The sequence below is a fragment of the Miniopterus natalensis genome, chromosome 8 (genome assembly GCF_054644295.1).
Source record: "Miniopterus natalensis isolate mMinNat1 chromosome 8, mMinNat1.hap1, whole genome shotgun sequence".
In the NCBI taxonomy this organism is placed as follows: Eukaryota; Metazoa; Chordata; class Mammalia; order Chiroptera; family Miniopteridae; genus Miniopterus; species Miniopterus natalensis.
This window is the reverse complement of record NC_142088.1, coordinates 20,921,392-20,942,951: the sequence shown is the minus strand read 5'-3', so window position 1 is coordinate 20,942,951 and position 21,560 is coordinate 20,921,392. Positions and strand designations below refer to the sequence as shown.

The following is a 21,560-nucleotide window of genomic DNA, read 5'->3' as shown; positions in this document are numbered from 1 at the left end:
ATCACAAAATATTACAGTTGCTTATTGCCTACTCAATGACCGTTTTCCATTCTTTTCTAATAGAGCCCCCATTTTACTAAGGGCAACATTAGGCTCAGTTAAAATGACTCAGTTCCACAGACTTCCTTGCCTCTGTGGGGTAGCTTTTGACACAAGACTGGCCAATGGCATATAAGTAAGCCCAGTCTTTTGGTGAGGGCTTCCTAAAGTTATTGTTTATTGCTGGAAAGCGACAAGTTCATGCTCACTTTGGCAGCATCTGTACTAAAATTGGAATCATACAGAGAAGATGAGCACAGCACTTACACAAGGATGGCACACATATTTGTGAAGCATTTTGTATTTTGCACAGTTTCCAGAGGTCATTTGACACTTTGCTGGTTAATACCAAGGAAACCATATGAGTCAAAGCACAGCATGTGGCATCCGATATTGAAATTGTGATTTTCCCCTGCGGAGAGAGAGCCCAAATAGTTCATTCACTTACCTTTTATTAATTTATCTTCTTTCAGCCTGGATTGCAGTTGTGATGTCCAGTGGGGCAGCAGCCATGTTATGAGCATGAAAATTATAGCCTCATACTAAGGGTGGCACAGTGGAAAGATAGGTACCTGCTTAACTGCTGAGTCCCTGATAGCCGTGTAGAGCCTCCATACCAACCTAAATTTGCCTATCTCTGGACTTGTGATGATTTAAAAGAATAAATCCTATTTAGTTAAGCCCCCTGTAGTTGTTTTGTTGTTGTTGTTATGTGAAGCTTAAAATAACAGCCACTGATAATAATGGCACCTTCCATCAGGAGTATTTTTGGTTTACTGCCAAAGTTATCTCCATATCATTATCGTTGCCCCAGTTTCCACAGTATGGATGACTAGGTATGAAGGTAATTAATCTGGAAGGAGTGGGCTTATGGCTCTGGTACCTTGCACTAAAGAAGGCCTTGAGGCAATACGATGACATTGTACAAAGAACATAGGCTTTGGCAAATCTAACATTCACGACAGTTTTAACTAACCCCCTCTGAGCCTCAGCCTCCTTATCTCTAAAATGAAGATGATAATATCTACTTAAATCTTTACTGAGAGGCATGTGAAATGCCTCACTAAAGTGGTGGTGGTACATATGTATATGTTTTTCTTTATTATAAATTCCGCTCTCTCGCCAACACAAATGGAACAAATTATCTCACCCTTTCCCATTCCTTTCTCAGTGCAATCCCTCAGTCTTCTTGTTATAATTTCCTTTGGAAAGACATCTCCCCCTGGAGTTTGTCCATGGCTTTCATTTTACCTAGATTGTGTGATTAAAAAGTTGGTGGGGAAGGAAGTAGAGAGAAGAAAAAGATCCAGAGAGTATGACCTGGGCCTGGATGGCTCTGCTCTCAGGCAGAAGAGAACTTATGAGAAGCGAGCAGGCAAACATCCTCCCCTTCCTCAGAAATTCCGTTTTGCCCCACGTGAAACAGGGAGCCAAGTCTGTGACCATATCCTCAGGCTCACATCACAAAGTATTTCTGTATTTTCAGTTAGGGTTTCTTTGAGAGCTAAATCTTCTGAGATGTGCTTTTGAAATGAAGTCATAACCACCTATGGTACATATTTACAATACACACACATATACATACCACATACATATTTATATATAACATTAGACTCTGTTACCATGGAAACTATTACAGGCTAACAAATTAAGCATTGTGACACCACTGTAATAAGGAAAAAGAAATTCAAATGAAACACCAAGCATTTGTTTAAGCACAAATAGCGTTAGTAATTAAATATACAGAAACAATGCAGAAAACCACAAATTAATATTTAGAAGCCTTTTCCAGTATGAAAAAAAAATCAGCTTTAACGTTGTTTTCCCTTTTCCATTGCATTGCATTATACATCTTTATAAATTAAATTTGGCGTTAGGTTAACAAGAATAGATCTGTTACATCAGAGCCCTCACACACCTAAAAGCTCAACTCTCCTTCTAACCAGTCCCACCTTCCATAGTCAGTGAGAAAGAATTCACGGCTCTTTTTATTCATCAAAAAGAGGACTTTTTAAAAAGAAAGCTCAGATGTGAAGTTGGTCTTACATCCCTTGTTTCATTCAGACAACATGTAGACCTACCCCTGGGGTTTTGAATATATTAACATCCTTTCACAATTAACCCTAATGGGACAAATGTAGCATTTTTTTCCAAGTAGATATATTCAAAGCTGAAAAATACATATGTTTAAATAGATCTCATTATATCAGCTACACCAAATCTCTCCTCTTTATATACAGAGGATTGTACCTCTTTTCACTGTCATGCAACATTAAAATAGAAAGGCATACACAAGGATGACATGGATTTGACAAAAAATTAATGATTTGTACATCACTTTAATGCTTCAAATCTGCAATTCATGTATGCTAATTAGTTCATAATGGGCTGTTGAAGAACAGAACTGTCATCCTGCTGCTTCACAGGTTTCTGGAAGCTCAATTCAGCACAGACTTGCCGGTTGGCTGCTGGATTCTGGGCTGTAACACGGCAGATCTATGATAGCATTTTCCCCCCCAACGCAATTGTTTCCTGGATGTGGTGCTTTAATCTATCAGAGTTACGATGGCATATCTCAAATAAGTGGTTCCTGGGTGCCGCAATACATACCGGGAGCAATAGCATAGTATCACTATATCTAAATGATTGATTTCTGGATTTTAGGCTGTCAGGCTATACCTCAGAGGGCAGCTGTCAGCTTTCTAGATGTATGAAGTTGTATTATGCAGCACATTTGGAAAATGTATGTACAATTTTTTTTAATTTACAGATAAAAAGGACTGCAAAACTTGCAGAGAGGGAACAAAGGGAGCTAAAAAGATCAGATATCTTTTCTTACTGTGAAATCAGGTATATCTCCCCAGTGGGAGAAAAGCAGTTACCAGTACCCTTTTTTGGGGGGAGTGTGTCTTTGTGTTGCCTAGGTAGAAACAAAGACTGTCACACAACAAGGGAGTGTAAGCCTGGACTGCTTCACAAACCAAATGAACACATCAGGGCTGGCTGGAAGCTGTGAGATTTGAAAACATGTTGCTCAGTTTTTACTGGAAAGAAAACGGATTTTTCCTGATCTCATGATAGAGGCTTGGCCCAATGTTTTTCTCCTATCACACGGGCTGATCTGTAAACCCAGCTGCTGCCCTGTCCAGAGACAAGGCTACACAAAAGAAAGAAGCATTAAATTTGGTTTTAGGTTTGAAATATCAGTCAGGTTCTTTGTTGCTGAAAATTTGTCTTAACCACTCCAAACTGAAAATGTATTTAATTAAAATTTCTTTTTCCACTGGAAAATATGAACTAGAGACCCTAATGGGAAAACTGAGCCTGGCCAGGGATATAAAATATCTCAAATGTAGTTGAGCTTTTAAGGGATTTTAGATAATTAGAAATAAACACTTTATAGTATGCAAAATAATGGTATATTAAAAAGGAGATTAAAAGTGATCAAGTTAAGAAGTTTTTTTGTTTGTTAGAGCTTTATTTATTAGAGCATTACGGCCTTTATGCAAGCATAGAGGGTGAAATGTACTAATAAGAATGGTGAAAACACAGTAGTAATAAATTTTCAAACACCAAAAACACAAAATTTTACAAGAGTTAAGTTTCTACAAGATCTCATCAAGATTTTAACAAAGAGACATTGAATGAAATGAAGTTGAGAACCTGCCATATTTCAAATATGTGTAGTTTATTGAATGTATGTCTATTGGATTTCAACAAAGCTCTTTAAAAAGACACCATTATGGCCTGACTGGGTGGCTCAGTTGGTTGGAGCGTTGTCCCATATACCAAAATATTACAGGTTCAGTTCCCAGTCAGGACACATACCTAGGTTTCGGGTTATATCCTGGGTCAGGGCATTATGGGAGATAATCGATCGATGTTTATCTCTCATATTGATGTTTCTCCCTCCTTTTCTCTCTCTCTCTCAAATCAATAAAAACATATTCTCAGGTGAGGATTGAGAAAACACTATTATGAAAATAATAAAGGCCACAGAAGAGGAAAGATTTCAACAAACATTTATTTTAAAAAGAAATATATATAGGAATAGCCAATAAGCCTATGAAAATATGTTCAATAATATTTGTTATCAGGGTACTACAATTTTAAAACACAATGAGATACCACTATACTGCTATTAGAATGACTAAAATTAAGGGATTAATAAAAAAACTTATATGCATATATGCATAGCCCATGGACAAAAGATAGTGTGGGGAAAGCTTGGGGAGGGGGTGGGAACAGGGTGGAAGGGGCCAACTGGAAAAAAGGGGGACATATGTAATACTTTCTACAATAAAGACTAAACCTATTTTATAAAGTAAAAAAAGAAAAAGGAATAATAGCTCAAAACATTGGCTATGATGTGAAGGAGCTAGAATTTTAATACATTATTGGAATATAAACTTATAAAACTATTTTGGGAAATCGTTTGACAGTTTCTTTAAAAAGTTAAACATGTATGATCCTTATGATACAACAATTTCTTTCCTGTGTGTATTCCCAAAAGAATTAAAAGCATACATCTATATAACATATGAGTACTCATAGCAGGTTTTTTCAAAATAGATCAGAGCTGAAAATAATTTCTTTCCTGCTTTGAGGAGATTCCAATTACATGTATATTTGGTGTTTAAAGTTGTCCACCAGTTAATTGACATTTTGCTCATTTTAATTTTCAATCTTAAAAAATTCTCTTTGGGTTTTGGATAGCTCCTATTACTTTGTCTTCAAGTTCACTAATCTTTTTTCTCCATTGTTTAATCTGCTGTATTTTTCATCTTTAGAAGGTCAATTTGGATCATTTTATGTCTTCTATTTCTCTAGTCTCCATCTGCAATCTTTTCTCTAGCCTCTTAAACTTATGGAATACTGTTATAATAACTATTTCAATGTCTTGACTACTAATTCTATTATCAGTATAATTCTTATATCAGTTTCAGTTAATTGATGTTTATCATCACTATGGTTCATACTTTCCTGCTTCCATTGTTAACTGGGAATGTTAATTCTATTCATTTCTGAATGGATGTCAGACATTGTGAATTTTACCTTTTTGGATGCTGGATATTTTTGTATTCCTGTATATATTTTTGACCTTTGTTTCTGGATGCAGTTGAGTTACTTACAGTTCAATGCCTTCAGAACTTACTTTAGAGCTTTTATGTGGTACTAGAGCAACCTTTATTCTAAAGGTACATTTGTCTCAATATTTAAGCTACACCTTCTGAGAACTCTACCCATAGAATACAAGATTTTCCCCTCTGCCTGATGAGAATGAAACTATTTCTGGCTTTGTGTCAGTTCCTATTACTGTCTCTCCTCTCTTTTCAAAGAGTTCTTTCCCTAGACCTGGATAGTTTCCTCACAAACTGGCACTGATGAGGATTCTAGCAGAACTCTCTACAGATCTCTGTTCTCTCCTCTGATTTCTACCCTGCAAAATCTAGCCATATCGACCTCCATTTCTCTCCAACACCAGGAGACCACTTTGCTCTGCCTGGGTTTCCACATTCTGTGTCATGGCCAAAAACTCTTTCCTGGCAGCAAACCAGGGCAAGTGTAGGGTTCTCTGAATTTGTTTCCCATCTTTCAGGACTCACTGTCTTTCACTGTTTGCTGTTCAAATCTTAATAATCATAGTGCCACATATTTCATCCAGTTTTTTAGTTGTTTCAGGAAGAAAGACAATTCCGTTTCTTGTTACTTAGATATGGCTGGAAGCAAAAAAAAATCCCATCTAAGACTAATTTTCCCCACTGCTTAGTGATATTTTTGATGAGCAGGAGTTGTTAATTTTCAGTAAATCCAGTTTATCAACTTTTTTTCTTTTATTGTGCTTAGGACTTTGACGAATACAATAATAAGCAATATACAGCATCTGCTTTTCCAAGGAGCTCTCAATCTTGTGAAGGAGTAGAAAATTACAAATAATACTTTGGAGTAAAGGAAGGCTCAGCTAGTCAGTTGAAATGAGTAGTAGACAATGAATAGTTAAGTATAGGAATGGACAATAGCTTGTGATTTAAGAGTGGAAAAGGGTACTGTGTTAAGCAGAAAAATAGCCTACAGGGATGTCCAAGTCTTAACCATTAACACTGTAAATATATTTTCTTACATAGCAAAAGAGATTTTGAAAATGCAATTAAATTAAGAATCCTGTGATAGAGAGATAATCCTGGGTTATCTGGGTGAGTCCAGTGTAATCACAGTCCTTATAATAGGAAGAGGGAGGCAGGAGAGTCAGAAAAGGAGATGTGACAATGGAAGCAGGTGTCTGAGCTATGAGATCACTGGAAGGGGCCATGAGTCAAGGACTGAGGGCAACCTCTAGAAGCTGGAAAAGATGAGGGAACAAAATTTTCCCTAGAGTCTTCAGAGGGAATGTAACTCCACCAAAACTTTAATTTTAGTCTTGTGAAACCCATTTGGACTTTTGAATTTCAGAATTATGAGATGACAGATCTGTGTTGTTTTAAGCCATTAAGTTTGTGGTAATTTGTCACAAGGCCAATAGAGAATAATACAGGTATTGAATAGAAAGGCTGCTTTTTGCTCCAGTCCCAACAGTGAGGTTGTTAGAGAATAAACTTTCCATACGGAGGCCTCCTCTTTCAATGGTGGTCATCATTTACCTGCTGATGCATAAAGAACTAAATTCAAAGTGCCTGATTCTTTCTGTCAACCTCTTTTGCTGAAATAAGTATTTGGACCAAAAGTGATGGGTAATTCTTAGGCAGGTGCTTGTAGCAACACTGCCTTCTTGTGAATCAGGAGTTCCCGATCCTTTACCCCCCAATCCCAAAGGGACCCACATTGCACAAAGGCAAAAGATAGGTGATAGTTTTACTAGACCTGAAATTCAAATTTCTATAATATTTCTAGCACTCTAAATGGAACACTCTCCTCCCCTTTATACAAATTAATTTTCTGTCTATGATCAGAAACATGGGCTTGAATATCCAACATAGAGGATGGGTATATATAACTCTCCTGACCATATTTTCTTCAACTTAATTTCCCTTTTCTTAAAGAAATTTCCTCATATTTATCCAGCAATGTTATTGTTATGATGCCTAAATACCTTTGTGTCCACCTGAGGTTAAATCATAATGCTTATTTATTAATGAAAATTATTTAATAACCAGCATACGTTGTCTGTGTAAAGACTCCAAGCAAACTCAAGTCCTTTGCCCAGATAATTGCATTAGAGAGTTAGCAGCCAAGGGGATAAAATGCAGAGAGCTAAGCAGCCTCATTCCTGTCCATGGTGGGAATAGCTACAGGACGCATGGTTGGCACTTGGGGTTATGAAAGTCCTCTCCGCATGTGGGGATGTGCACAGACAAGCAATGAGCTGAACGTGCACAAGCATTGTGTTGCATGAGAACCTTGCTCCTGGCTAATAGCAAATAGCAGAACACATTGTTGAGGCTAATCCCAACTCACTTGGCTTCTCCATGAGGAATGAATAATGCTTCACAGCCTCATAAAGCCAGGCATTGTGCTGAAAGTCCAGCAAGGCTTAACAATCAGATTGCTCACTATTTTGCTTTGTTTTGGGGGGCGGTTCGGAGGAAGGGGCTTTATGAGGTCCTTGTGAAGCAAGTCAAGACAAAATTTCAAAACAAATCAGGTGAAATAAAATGTTCATGAGCAGAATTAGATTGATAGTATCCTAAATCTGTTTGGTTAATTATTTTATTTACCAATTAGGTAATGCTTTTACATTCAGACTGTGTGTCTACAAAGGGTCAAAAACACTAGAAAAATTAAAAAAAAAAAAAAGTAACCAATTTTTTCTTTCTTGACCACATGATATGAAGGAATTGGATTGACTGACTTAATTTTCTCTATTTTTATTCAGTTGATTAAGAGAATTCATTTATTTCACTTATCTAAGAAAGTTTCCATTTTTAACTTTTTAAAAAATGTTTATGGTCTTAAAATATACATCCCATAAAATTTAACATATTAATCATTTCTTTAAATACACAGTTCAGTGGCATAAGTACATTCCCATTGTTGTGCAACCATCACAACCATCCATCTCCAGAAGTCTTCATCTTGCAAAACAGAAACTCTATATCTATTAAACAATAATTTCCTGTTCTCCCTATCCCCTCAGCTCCTGGCAACCACCATTCTACTAGAGAGTTTCCATTTTAAAATGGGTTCAATGTGAGGTTGCAGAGTGTCAGGCTTTACAAACACACACACACACATACACACACACGCACACACACTCCCCTTTTTCCTCTCTTTTTTTCCATCGTATGACCTGGAATAGTCTCAATATGGCATAGGCTAAAACAGTGCTGGTATAACTGAGTTGTGATTCTAATTTTTTATACTATCGTCTGGCTCTTGGAATACTAGTATCACATTCTCCATTTGTGGACTTGTCAATGAAATGGTGTGTAGAGGTTGGGGATAGAGTTTAAAGAGACCCGGCTTGCAGAAACAGTGTGGGGTCAAAAGTCTCTTAGAAGCTTGATGGGCTGGAAGATACATGCTGGTGCATGTGAACTGTGGAGTTAATGGGGCAGGTGAGAAGACTTTTAAAGTAGGAGGAGTTGGAGGGAGTTTGGTCCTAAGTGTTAGATGATTAGACAAAGACAATTTAATGCTGGAAAACTCTGGGAACAGAATTAGTGAATAATTGAGTCATGGTTCAGGTGGTTTTTAAGAATAATTATGACCTGAGACTAGGAGGTCCAGGGAGAACAGGCCATCTTTCCTTAATGGCTACAGAGCTAAAAAGATGTTCTGGTCTTAAACTTAGAAACAAAATTGAAATATGAAATTATAAAATTTAAGCCATTTGCATGCAAGTGGCCTCACTGCTATTACTTTATTCAGCAAATGAATTATTTATCATCTATTATGTGCTAGACAGAGTTCAGCAATGAACAAGACAGACATGCTTCTTATCTTTCATGGAGCTTAAATCTTTGGAAAAAACTATGGTAGACTGAAAAATGCCCCTCCCTCCAGACAGGAAAAGTTATTTTCCAAGTGTCAGAAACTCCATGTCCTGATTGCTGGAACTTATAAAAATGTTACCTTGCACAGTAAAAGCAATTTTGCAAATATGGTTAAATTAAGGTTCTTGAGCTGCAGAGATTATCCTGGGTTATCCATGTGGGCCCAATAAATTATAAGGCTCCTTATAAGAGGGAGGCCTCAGAGTCAAAGGGGGATGTGAGAACAACGCAGAGGTTAGCGGGGAGAGAGGATGCTATGCTGCTAGCCATGAAAATGGGGGAAGGGGCCACGAGCCAAGGAATACAAGTGACCTTCAGCAGGAAAAGGCAAGAAAACAAGTTTTCCCCTAAAGCCTCCATGGGGAGTGTAATCCTCCTGGCACTGAGATTTCAGCCCAGCAAAATCCATTTCAGATTTCTGACCTCCAGAACTGTAAAAAAATACATTTGTGTTGTTTTAAGTCACTAAGCTTGTGGTGATTTGTTACAACAGCAATAGGAAAATAATACCAAAATATGAGCAAACAATCACTCCACACCCTGTTTCACAGTCATTGTGAGGGTGCCATGAAGGGAAAGCACAGAATGCCACTAGAAAGCATAACAGAGCCCTAGTGTAAAACAAGGACAGAGCCAAACTCCATCAACTTCTCTTCTGGAGGAGACTGGGCGGGATGTGTACCAAGCAGAATGACTTGTCAAGGCCCCAGTACTTGACCCACTAGAGACAGGGAGAGAAAAGTGGGGACGGCAGCACAGTGAGCAAGGGGACAGCAGTAGCAGGAGCACTGGGGAGGGAGCAGATTCTGTCAAGAGTGGGTGGAGCACAGTGATTTTAGACTTTGTCCAGAAGAAAGGGGCAGCCCCTGAAGGGTCATCATAAGTGGTGCCAAGATAAGATTCATGTTTTCAGGAGTTCACTTTGGCTGCTGTGTGGGGAATGGGTGAGGAAGGAAGAGCAGAAGGGGAGATGCCAGGTGAAGACTGTTGTATTTGACAGAGGGTGAATAACAATGGGAGCTCGGATCAGCATGGTGATAATGAGGGGAGGGAAGCAGATATATTTTGGAAGTAGAATCTACAGGACTTGGTGAATGATTGATTTAATCAATACTTTTTAAATTGCTACTTACTATTCCATTGCATAATTATATAATCATATGTTTATCAATCCTGTTGATGAATATTTGGGATTTGTCCAGTTTGGGGACTATTCTGAATAACATTGCTATCAATATTCCCGTACAATTCTTGTTAGAAACATACAATTTTATTTCTCTCGGGTAAATGCCTACAAGTGAAACTGCTAGGTCATAGAGGAGGTGCATATTTAATTTTTTAAGAAACTGCCACACTCTTCTTGAATGTGATCGCACCATTGCATACCCCCTTTGGTGATTTATTGGAATGTGCGGGGGGAGTGAAAAAGTGAAGCATATTCCCTCTAATTAAAGAACAAAACCCTGAGTTCTTTAAATAGCTCCCTGTGTTTTGAGTGTTGAGAGAGACAAAGAGATGAAGATAAGGCTATAGTCCTGTGAGCACATTCCCTAAGAGACCGAGTCCCTGAGTTCCTTGGGCAGAAGAGGCAAAAAAAAGTTGCTTAAATTGTCACCAAATAATTCTGGGGAGTGTTTTGCTTGCAAAGTTCTAGAGCCCATGTTTCACCAAACTAAATGTTAAAATTTAATTAAAGACTCAAACTTCAAAAGCTAATTGCTCTTGAACAACTTCAGATAGGGAAACTGAGGCCCCACGCTGTTAGGAGATGCTCACTCTCCCCTTTCTCAGTGGGACTCAAGTTTGGTCTTAATCTGCACTATGACCATTTATTATCCCAACTCTCTCCTTTAGATCTCCCCCACACCCATGTTAGCTGCCACATTTGCAAGTTCAGATAAAAACCTCCCCCTTCTCATCACTCATCACTCATCACTCACTAAGCAAAATCCTTTCTGTCAATTGTCCCTCAAGTTCTTCCTCCAAAAGAGAAAGGGTTCTAGCTAGGGGTTTCATTCAAACCAGGTTTGAGAGTTAAGAGGGTGCCAACCGGAAAGGACACTGGCATGAACAGGCTTAACCCAGGAATATCTCAGGTAAACCAGGATGTAGAGTCTCTGGTTTGGAAAGCTAAACTGATCTACATGGTTAGAGCAATGAAGAAAGGGTTATCTATAGATGGTGTATCTAACAGAACAAGAACTGAATATATAGAACTCTAAGACTAAGCAGAATATGAGTTTCAAGAGAGATTTGAGAAGTCGACAAGAAAATTATGATCTCAAACATCTTGGGCTTGTAAGAAAACTGGAGAGGCAAGGAAAGCATGTTTACAAATGCCTTTGTAGAGTATAAACGGATTCTTTTTTGATTGATTAATCTCTTATCTAGAGAGTAATAAATCCTTGGATTTAGGAGAAGGGGTTTAATGGTGGCTCCTCCCCAAAGGTTATGTCTCCACCAAACCTCTGGTTGTGACTTTATTTTGAAAAGGAGTCTTTGGAGATGTAATTAAGTCAAGGATCTCAGGATGGGATCATCCTGGATTATCTGGGTGGGCCTTAGGTCCAATAACAAGTGTCCTTACAAGAGAAAGGCAGAGGGAGGGGAGGAGAGGCCTTGTAAAGACAGGCTGAGACTGGGGTTCTACAGCCACAGGTCCAGGAACACCTGGAGCCACCAGAAGCTAGAAGAGGCAAAGGAGTCTCCCTTAGACTTTTCAGAGGAATCCGTTCCTACTAACACCTTGATTTCAGACTTCTGGCATCCATAGCAGTGAAAGAATAAATTTCAGGGTTGTTGTTGCATTGTTTTTTTAAGCCTCCCAATTTGGGGTAATTTGTTACACAGCCACAGGAAATTAATATAGGGTGGGAGGGAGATCCTTATTAAGCAGCCTGAGGGTAGGGTGGAGGGAGACAATGAATAAATGAGTATGGAAAATAAAAATAGACATGAATGGGTGTGACATTTTAGGTAAGTCCAGGCAGAGTGGAATCTAAGGTTGAGGGGGAGAAAGCAGACATTGCCTATGTGGCCAGCTCCTCTTCTAGGGCCACAGCTAGGGTGCCCCCAGGACAGCTTTCTCATGCTGGTTTTCTATTATCCACCCAGTCTGAAAATAAAATCCAGCTAGAAATTGGGAGAAAACTATACCCCCATCTCTCCTGCAGGTTTCATAAATACATGCAACTTCGTCATTTAGTTCAGGCTCATTACCAGTAGAGCAAGTCACACAATTCAGTTCTTTTAATCATTTTTCTCATTATTTTTCGTTTTCTGTTTTAGTTGTCTCATATTTCTTCACTTCTGTCAACCAGTCCCTTGGTTATACATTTTTCTTGTCATTCGCCTTGGAAAAGCAAAACTAAACAGTGTAATTAGTATTGCTTGTAGGAAAGATGTGATTTTTTAGGTGAGAAAAAAAGTTGCTATTAATTGCTGATTCATTTTGCAAACATCTTCAACTCCTTTGAGTGAATTGCATTTCTGGCCTCCACAGGGCCTTTCATGGGGTCCACAGAGCTCTAGAATGTCAAGAAATGGTGACTCAGGCATGACTGCACCGGGAATGATCTAGGCACCAGATGCGTGGCTAAGACGAGGGTCATGTCAAACCAGAGTTTGTACTGGGGAGAGAGACCCATTCTCAGCTCATGCTCCACCAAACTGGATGTCTATATTTAAATTTTTAAACCCAGGATTTTAAAAAGAAGAGCATTTAATCCTGAAAAAATAACAACTCTACTTGAAATATGATCTCTTTAATCCAGCAGCATTTGATGTTTGCAAGTGATTCTCCTCCGCAGACCCTGACAAGAAAAACCTTCCAAACCCCGGTTCTTGAGCTTCATCCCCCAGCATCAGGGGATTAAGCTGTTAAATTTGACTCAAGTTTAAAATTGGGTTCAGAACTGGGAGAGGTGGTGTAACAGAGCGACTAAGAGCCTGAGCTTTAGGTTGAGAGGGATCTGTATTTTGAAGGGCAAACATGTTCTGGCTCTTTGACCTGGTCTACGTGACAATAGGGATGTTGCGAGCATCAGATGAGAATATATGTAAGCCCCAGGCACACAGTAACTGCTTATCAAGTACATTAACAATGGTGGCGCATGTTTATCCCACCACACAATGTGGAAGGGAGGGCCATCCCTTTTCTCTTTTTGAAGTTATGCATGTAATGTATGGTTTTAAAAGTTCAGAAAACTTAATTTGGGTCCCAGCAGCCCTTTCTGGGCTCTTCACCGCAGCCCTGGCCAACCATTGGGAGGCACCAGTTCTGCCTTCTCTGTGCCAGCACTGGGCTGTACGGCTCTTGGCTGAGATTCCAAGTTTGACATCCAGTATGGGAACATGCAGCCAACCCTATTTGAGTCCCCCCTACCCTGGTGCAGGTCCCTGACCCTCTCAGGACCCAGCCTCCCACCTTTGAATGCCCTTGGATTGGGCCGTTGGATTGGGCCCCCTCAACCCTGAGAAACAACTTGAGACAATCCAGCTCTTCGGCCTCAAGGGCCTGGATTTTGGACAATGAAAGGTTCTCAGCCCTCTCCCTATCCAGGGAAGGGTCAACCACTGGGTACAAATCCTGGGCCACCCTCCCAAGAGGGAGAAAGAGAAAATGCCTCTTATTCTTTCTCAGAATGACCTGCAACAGAGAAAACATGACTTTATTAGTGTTGTCTGGCCACATTAGCCATCCAGGCATCATGGGAGAGCCACCATTGCAAGGCAGTGATGAGCCTGGTCTAGACTGCCATACATTCTGGGTTCAAATCCTAGTCCATCACTTACTGGAAGTCTGTTCTTGGAGCCAGGCTGCCAGGTAAAATTCAGGATGCCTGGTCACTAAATAATAGGTAATTTTTTACTGGAAGTATGTCCCATATGTCACATGCAATATTTGGTTTGTTAGCAAAATTTGTGAGCATGTGATATATGAGACACACATACCCTAAAAGAGTATCATTTGTTATCCTAAAATTCAAATTGATGTGGGCATCTTGTATGTTTATTTGCTAAATCTGGCAACTCTATCTTTGACAAGGCCCTAAACCCTCCTGAGCCTGTTTCCTAGTCTGTAAAATGGAGATAAAACAGTATTGTCCTATCAGTATCTATCTCACAGAGTAGTTATGAGTATTCAATGAGTTAATAGTTGTAAGGTGCTTAGAACCAGACTTGGCAGAAACAAGCACTAATAAATAATTGCTAAGTAAATAAACAATCCAACCAACCTTTTTTCAAGCTGTCTATACATGTTTTACATACACAACTATACCTCGTTCTACAAAAACACAATCTTCACGATCCCTGAGCAAGGTTAGAGAATAGAGGCTATATTGTCTCCCAGGCACAGTGATACCAATTATCTTCCAAGACTCCTTTTTCCTTTCCCATAGTAGCCCCCACAGTTGATTTAGCCAGTTCCTTACTCCACCCCCATTCCTGTTCCTCCAAGCGTCCCAACATCAGTGTGAAATGGAGTTTATACTGGCAGGTGGTAGATGAAGGGACCAGAGGAGAGAAGTAGACCCCAGCTGCCTCCCCTCTCTCCCTTGTCACCACTGCTGCGCTTCACACTTGTCTCTCTCATAAATCTCATGTCTTACCCCATCCTTTCCCACCTCCCCCCCTCCCCAAACAAACACACAAACCCAAGAAGCTCATGCCGGACCAAATGCCCATAGACTCAATGCCTTTTCTTTGTGTACAAGGTCTTAGAAAGGGGGCAGGGAGAAGGAGGGATAAAGGAAGGACTTTGAAATAGGGAGGGTGCCTTATGCATTCTGAAGACCCTCCTGAGCCACATTTCTTCCAGCCCCATGATTACATGTACTCTTCTCATGACTCGCACACTAGCCTGCTGTGAATCTAGGCCGCGGATCTTCTGCAAAACCTCCAAGCTCAGACCAGAGCCTTTAAAAAAAGTTTCTTTAGGCAACTGAGGTCATTTGGATTCAGGGTTGGAATCCACTTTACTCTGGATTTGGTGTTTTTGTTCATAGTGAAGAACTAGAACTTGATAAAAGGCCTGGATCAAGGATGAGAAGTCAATAAAGAAACCAAAAGACTAGAAAACCAGAAATAAAACCACTGGGCCGGAAGGAGAAGGTGAAATCACTGGAAAAGAGGAAAGAAAAGCATGTATCAGTCACTAAGTTCTCAGAGGGAAAAACAGGGGGGGCATCCAGACACAGGTTCTGAGGAGTTCAAACCAGCACGAGGCTCCAGCCATCCCTCTTCTGACTATTCATGACCCCAAACTTGAAGGCCACATTCAAACTTTACTTCTCAGTCCCTGGGCTGCAAGGAGACTGCTCCAAGCTGCAGGAGCCTCATTTAACAGAGTCTTTGCCTCCTTGACATGGAATCTATGATCCCACTGAAAGTTCTTGAACAGGAAGCATAGAGAGCATGGTGTCCCTCCGCTGTAGAAATGAGGCTACCCTGCTATTTCCATGATATACAGCAGCATAACAACCACCTCAAAACCCAGAGGCTCCAAACAGCAATTTGTTCTTGTATAGTTCTGCAGGTTGTCTGGGCAATTTTCTGTGACGTAGCCTGGGGCACAGGGACCGTTGCCGTCATCTGGAACTCAGCTACTGGAACTCAGCAAGGACTGTTGGTAGGGAACTTAGTCTCCTTCCGTTTGCATCTCTCCACATGGCTGCTTGAGCTGCCTTTCAGCATGGTGGTTGGGTTCCAAAAGGAACAGTCCAAGAGGGAGAAAGTTGAAATTTCCACACCAACCAAAGATGGTTCCAGAACAGACACAACATCATTCCCATCATAATCACTTGGTTAAAGTAGCTATAGACTCAGCCCAGAGCAGACAAGAGGAAACTACACAAAGCATGAATACTGGAAGGCATGGTTCATTAAGGGTCATCAAAGGAACTCTACCACATCTATTTGGTAGGTTCTTGATTACTTCCAAAACAATACCCTGCCTCATGTGTACGATTCAACTTACGAATTCAAGTCACTTATATTAAGTCTTGTTTTTCTTTTGGGGGGGGGTGCTTGTTTATACTTTTATATAATGGTCCCACAGTTGAACAGTTGAACAGGCACACAGGTACACAACTTTCAGTGGAAGATATACGATGAACCCTTGCTATTTAAATAAGTAAAAAAGAAGAGAGAAATTATTCTGAGCTCTAGAATTATGGGAAAATTTTATGGAAAAGTGCTTTAAAAATTGAAAACCACAAAAAAGAAATATGAGATATTATGACTGCTGTTATACAATCATTGCCTCTTAAACTACTATTAGGAGCTCTGCTTCCTCTAAGTCTAGTGAGCCAAACTGTTCATTGTCTCAAGTGCATGCTGTGAAGAGTTTGGGCTCTGGATTCAGTCTACCTGGGTTGAAATCCTAGCTGTGTGACCTTGAGCAAGTTAGCTAATCTCTCTGTGCCTCAATGGCATGATCATAAAGTGGAAAGCATGGTAATATCCTTCTCATAAGGTTCTTTATTTGAGGTACTTAGAACAGTGCTTGACACATAAAAAAATGCTCCATAAATGTTAACTGTCATTGATGATTATGATGGGCTGAATAATCATCAATGACAGTTATCCCTCCCCCAAAGATATCCACCTCCACAGGAGCCTGTGCAAATGTTACCTTACATTGCAAAAGGGACTTTGCAGAGGTGATTAAGGACCTTCGATAGAGAAGAAGTACCTGGATTATCCAGGTGGATCAATGTAATCACAGAGATCCTTAGAAGAAGGGGGCAGGAGGGTGAGAGCCAGAGAAGATGATGATGGAAGCAGAGGTCAGACATGCAGGATCATGGACCAAGGTAGGCTGGTAGCATACAGAAGCTGGAAAAGTCAAGGTACAGATTCTCCCTTCGAGCCTCCTCAAGAAACATATCCCTGCTGACCCATTTTTGATTTCTGACCTTCAGAGTTGTAAAATAATAAATCTGTGTTGTTTTCACCTACTAAGATTTTGATAATTTGTTACAGCAGCAATAGAAAATTATTGCTGTGAGGAGGATCATAATCTTAAAGGCAGTGCCTCCTACACACAATCAAGGAACAGAATCTAACCAACCAGAGAAGTATATGCTCTCCAACCCTAGGGAAAGACATCAGGTAGTGGGGGGGGCAGGGGCTTGATAAAAAATGAAATAATTCTGTGCATTTGAGTCAACCAAGCTGTCACAGTTGTTTTTTCCTTTTTAGATTTCTAAGCCACTAGTTCAAACATCAAAACAATGCTACCTACTTTGCATTTATATTTTATGACTAGTTTTTGAGCATTTTCATCAATATTTTATTATAAAGTCAAGAGTTTTACTTTAATTACATATTTTGTAAAGGTTTTCAACATCCTTATGTATTATTTTCTCATGTGTTGGGGATGTCTTTGGGTTCTTTTCCCCTTTGGGTTAGACATTCCAAAGCATTTAAGAGCAGGCAAAGAGAAGTGTTTACCAACAACTCACATATACAGAGCACTTTACAGCTTACATGTTCCTTTTCTCAACCCTGTCTCACTTTATCCTTGTAACATTTGTGTTAGAGGAAAACTGGACCTAGGGAGGTTGAGAATGAATTATGGAAGTGCCATAGATAGTAAGTAGGAGAGCCAGGTTTTAAACCAGGCCTCTTGATCCTAGGATCACTACCCTTCAGAGATATCTTCAAATATTTTCAGAAAAATTTTCAGAGACTTATCTATTTGAAAAATGATGCTTCCCGTCTCTTCCTAATTCTCCCCCACTGCTTATTTAGGTTGAAAGAGCCTAAAATGTTCCAGATGTGAGGATACATGCATGACATGCAGCACAGCTGCCATGGTAAGTCTAAGTTTGAACACTGGTCCATTAAAGCATGTATAGTTCCTTGACTGAGAGTAAGACAATGAGTGCTAAATAATTTTTGACACTATCAATGGAAGAAACATTCCTTAGAGACTTGGAGATATGAGCAAGGGTTGTGGAGTGAGAGAAGATCATTTCTTAGCTAACAGCCTTTCTTTCAGAACCATTCTAAATTCAATTGTAATTTAGTAAGCCAAGATTCTAAAATCTTTAATTAAAAACTTGGCTGGGCCTTTCAATATTTTTCCTAGTAAAGGGAATTTGAATTTAGATTTTAGGTCTTTGAATTTGGGTACAGAAAGATATATTGGTTATTGTTAAGAATACTGCTGGAGATGTTTTGGGATTTTCTGTTGCAATTCTTATTCAGCCTATCATATTATGTCACCTTTGGAAATAATTGTGAAGGTAGGCATTAAACAGTAAAGAAATGCAGAGGTGCCTGAAGGAAACTTAAGTAGCCTGTCACTAAAAATAAACAAACAGGCTTGAAGACATTCCCAGCAGAAGAATTAGACAGCCTTAAATAATGGTGACGATGAAATCTCATACATTCCACAAAGCTTTTCCTTTGGCCTGTACCAGATATAACTTCTTCCAATTACAAAGATCTATAACATTCTAGCACTTTTAGAGATAAAATGGGGTCCTAGAAAGCATCTAAGGGAAATAATGTAGTCAACTATATAAATGCAAAATCAAGATTAATTAAAAATATATAGTTTTACTATATATTAGCAAAACCAATTTGAAAATACAATGGGGAAAAAAATCCCATTCATAATAGGAACCAAAGATGTAATACCTAGCAATAAATCTAACAAGAATGTCCAAGACCCATATGTAAGTAAAACTAAAAGTTGACTGAAGGACATAAGTAAGATCTGAAAAACTCCGTGTTTCTAATGGAAATACTGAGTTTTAAAGATTTCAATTCTTCCTGAATGAATCCATAAATTCAAGATAATCCCAATCAAAATTCTACTGATTTTTCGCAGAACTTGACAAGCTTGTTTTAAAATTCATATGAAAGTGAAATGGAGAGAATTAACTGAGACCTTTTATAAAAAAGAACAAAGAGGCATTGCTCTAACAGCTTTCAAAAGATGCTATAAATCTATAGCTGTTAAAAGAGTGTGATTTTAGCATAGATATGTATTTTAAAATTCAGTGGGACTGTTTAAGGGTATAGAAAGAGAATTATGTATCTATGGGAATTTGGTACATGATAAAGGTGGTATTTAAAATTAATGGGTATAAGTTATGATTGCATTCTACAGCAAGTAACAGACACCTGAAAAACAGTGGCTTAATCAAACAGGGATTTATTTACCTCACATAAGAAGTAGAGCCTTGGGAGATCCACGTTCTCCTCAGCTTTCTATCCCAGCCCCCTAACCAGATGTTCCTATCTTCATGCTTATTGCCCCAAGGGCAATTGGCTGCCCATCCTCCAGTCCCACATCCCCGTTTTAAGCAGGAATAAAAAAAAGAAACAAGGAAGGATGAATGTGTTTTGAAATCAGGACTTTTCCAGAGGTCCCCATAGGCTTTCAAATTCTATTTCATTGTTCAGAATTCTGTCACCATCACTCTTAGCTTCAAGGAAGGCTGAGACATATAGATACTTAGCTGACTGCATTGACAATCTGTACCAAAAAATCTGTTTTCTTTGTCCATAAAGAAGGAATGGAGGCTGGCTGTGTAGGCATTTAGAGGTGTCTGCCACACAGGGCCAGTCTCAGCCACACAGGGCCAGTCTCAGTCGCACAGGGCCCCATGCTTGGTTCAATGCTCTGTTACAGCCACCTTGAACTTCATAATAGTTTTATCTTTGAACTTGTGCTTTGTAAATGAAGTGCAGTGAGGCAATAGAGAATGTGCATGAACCCAGGAGGTATATGCAATATGCATGCTCAATGGTCTTGTTGCCTCATTTGCATATAGCATTCATGACTTCCCATGAGCCAAAAATTCTAGTGAACACATGATACGTAAGAGCATGTACATGTGCTGGTAGAAAGGATTGTGCCAAGGCTCTGTGGAGCTGTGAAACAATGGTTATTGTTCTCTATGGGCTCCGGGTGTCAGGCTGCTGGAAATATAGCTCTGGGAAGAATCTGTACATTAGCTGTCAGAGGTCATTCTGTCAAAAGACAGAGATGTTTGACGCATCTCTTTCCCTGAACAAGAAGAAAAGCTCTGTTACTAACAAGCTCAGATACAAAGGATAAAGGCTGGAAAAGCCAGAGAAGAGTTCCTGGGTGGCAGGAGGCATCAGAAAAGGAACCTAGAATCAGTGAGTCATGGAGACGTAGGGCCTAAAGAAGCATTTTCATTACTTTTAAACTGTGAATGGCCCAAGTTAAAGAATTCAGACTCTTAAAAATCTTAACTTAGAACTTGTTAATGAACATTTAGTGACTGTTTCAGTCAGGATATGATAGATGATGCTACAGTGAAAAACAGCCCCAAATGTCTTACTGGGTTATAATAGCAAAGTTTTATTTCTTGTGCATGCAACATCTCTATCACAGGTTGGCAGAAGTCTCTGCCCATTGTAGTTATTCACAGTTCCAGGCTAATGGAGCTGCCATCGTTTCAAAGAGTGATCACTATGTCAGAGGAAAGACTGCTCTGGAGGATCTTGTTATGGCAATTACATGGTCTAGCCCGAAATGACACATCTCCTCCACTGACTACTCATTCTGCAGAACTAGTCACATGGCCCCAACCAACCTCAGGGGGGCAGGAAGTGCAATTCTACCATGTGCTTGAAGCCAGACAGCCAGAAACATCTGGCAAACAGCATCAATGACCTTCACAGTGATAGCAGTAATAATCAAGGCAGCCCAGAAATTCTAGCAGCTTAATAAACCTCTGCCTATGTATCATCAAACCTTTATCAATAAATGTTTAAGCTCCTACTATGTGCCAGACTCTGCATTACTGTTCTCCAGACATGTATCCCATCATTTTGTGTCCTGCTCTGTCCTGTCATTTCCAGCCCATCATTTACTGACCAGCAGGCAATTTAGAATAATAACTCCTATGTCTCCATTGATTGCGGAACCCACCATATGATAAGCTGTGCCTAACTAATCAGTTCAACTGAAAATTGCAGGTGAAGTAATTTCAGAGCAAGTTCTGCTACAATGGAATATGGGGCTTAACATGATTTGGAGCTTAATATCTATAAAGACAGGGTTCCAAAGCCAAACGTCAACAGAGGACAGACAGGGGACATAAATGCATGAGGGAAGTAGGAGGAGAGGAGTGGTGGGGGGCTAAGCTGAACTGGAAAGAACAGGGACTATTTAAAAGAAGCAGAGGTTCACATCTGGGTTCCTCTGTAAAATCTTTATTTTGGATTTTAGCTGATATATATATATTTACACTCTATGAACCAAATAAAGCATATCATAAGCAAGATTTCAGCCTCAGACGTACCAGTGTGCACCTTCTGCTGCAAAGGCTTGGGTTATTAACGTACTTCCCATGAGGCTGATTATTTCCTGTTAGGTGCCTCTTCCTATTAGGCTTGTGGGCTCAGGCTTTAGATACCTGCCCCTGGGTTAATGATGGAAGGGGCATCTGAAGTCACAGGCTGTGAGTACACAGTGCTAGGTTTGTGTTGCTAAAAGTAAAGGCTGAGAGGCATAAGGCTTACTTTAATGAATCATCT

General features: G+C 39.6%; 1 non-coding gene across 1 annotated transcript; it reads left to right on the top strand.

Moving 5' to 3' along the window:
• Nucleotides 1-240: 240 nt before the first annotated feature.
• LOC148092569 (U6 spliceosomal RNA) lies at nt 241-347 on the top strand. The gene has a single exon (XR_015714965.1). It is a non-coding gene; the product is annotated as a U6 spliceosomal RNA (small nuclear RNA).
• The last annotated feature ends 21,213 nt before the right edge of the window (nt 348-21,560 follow it).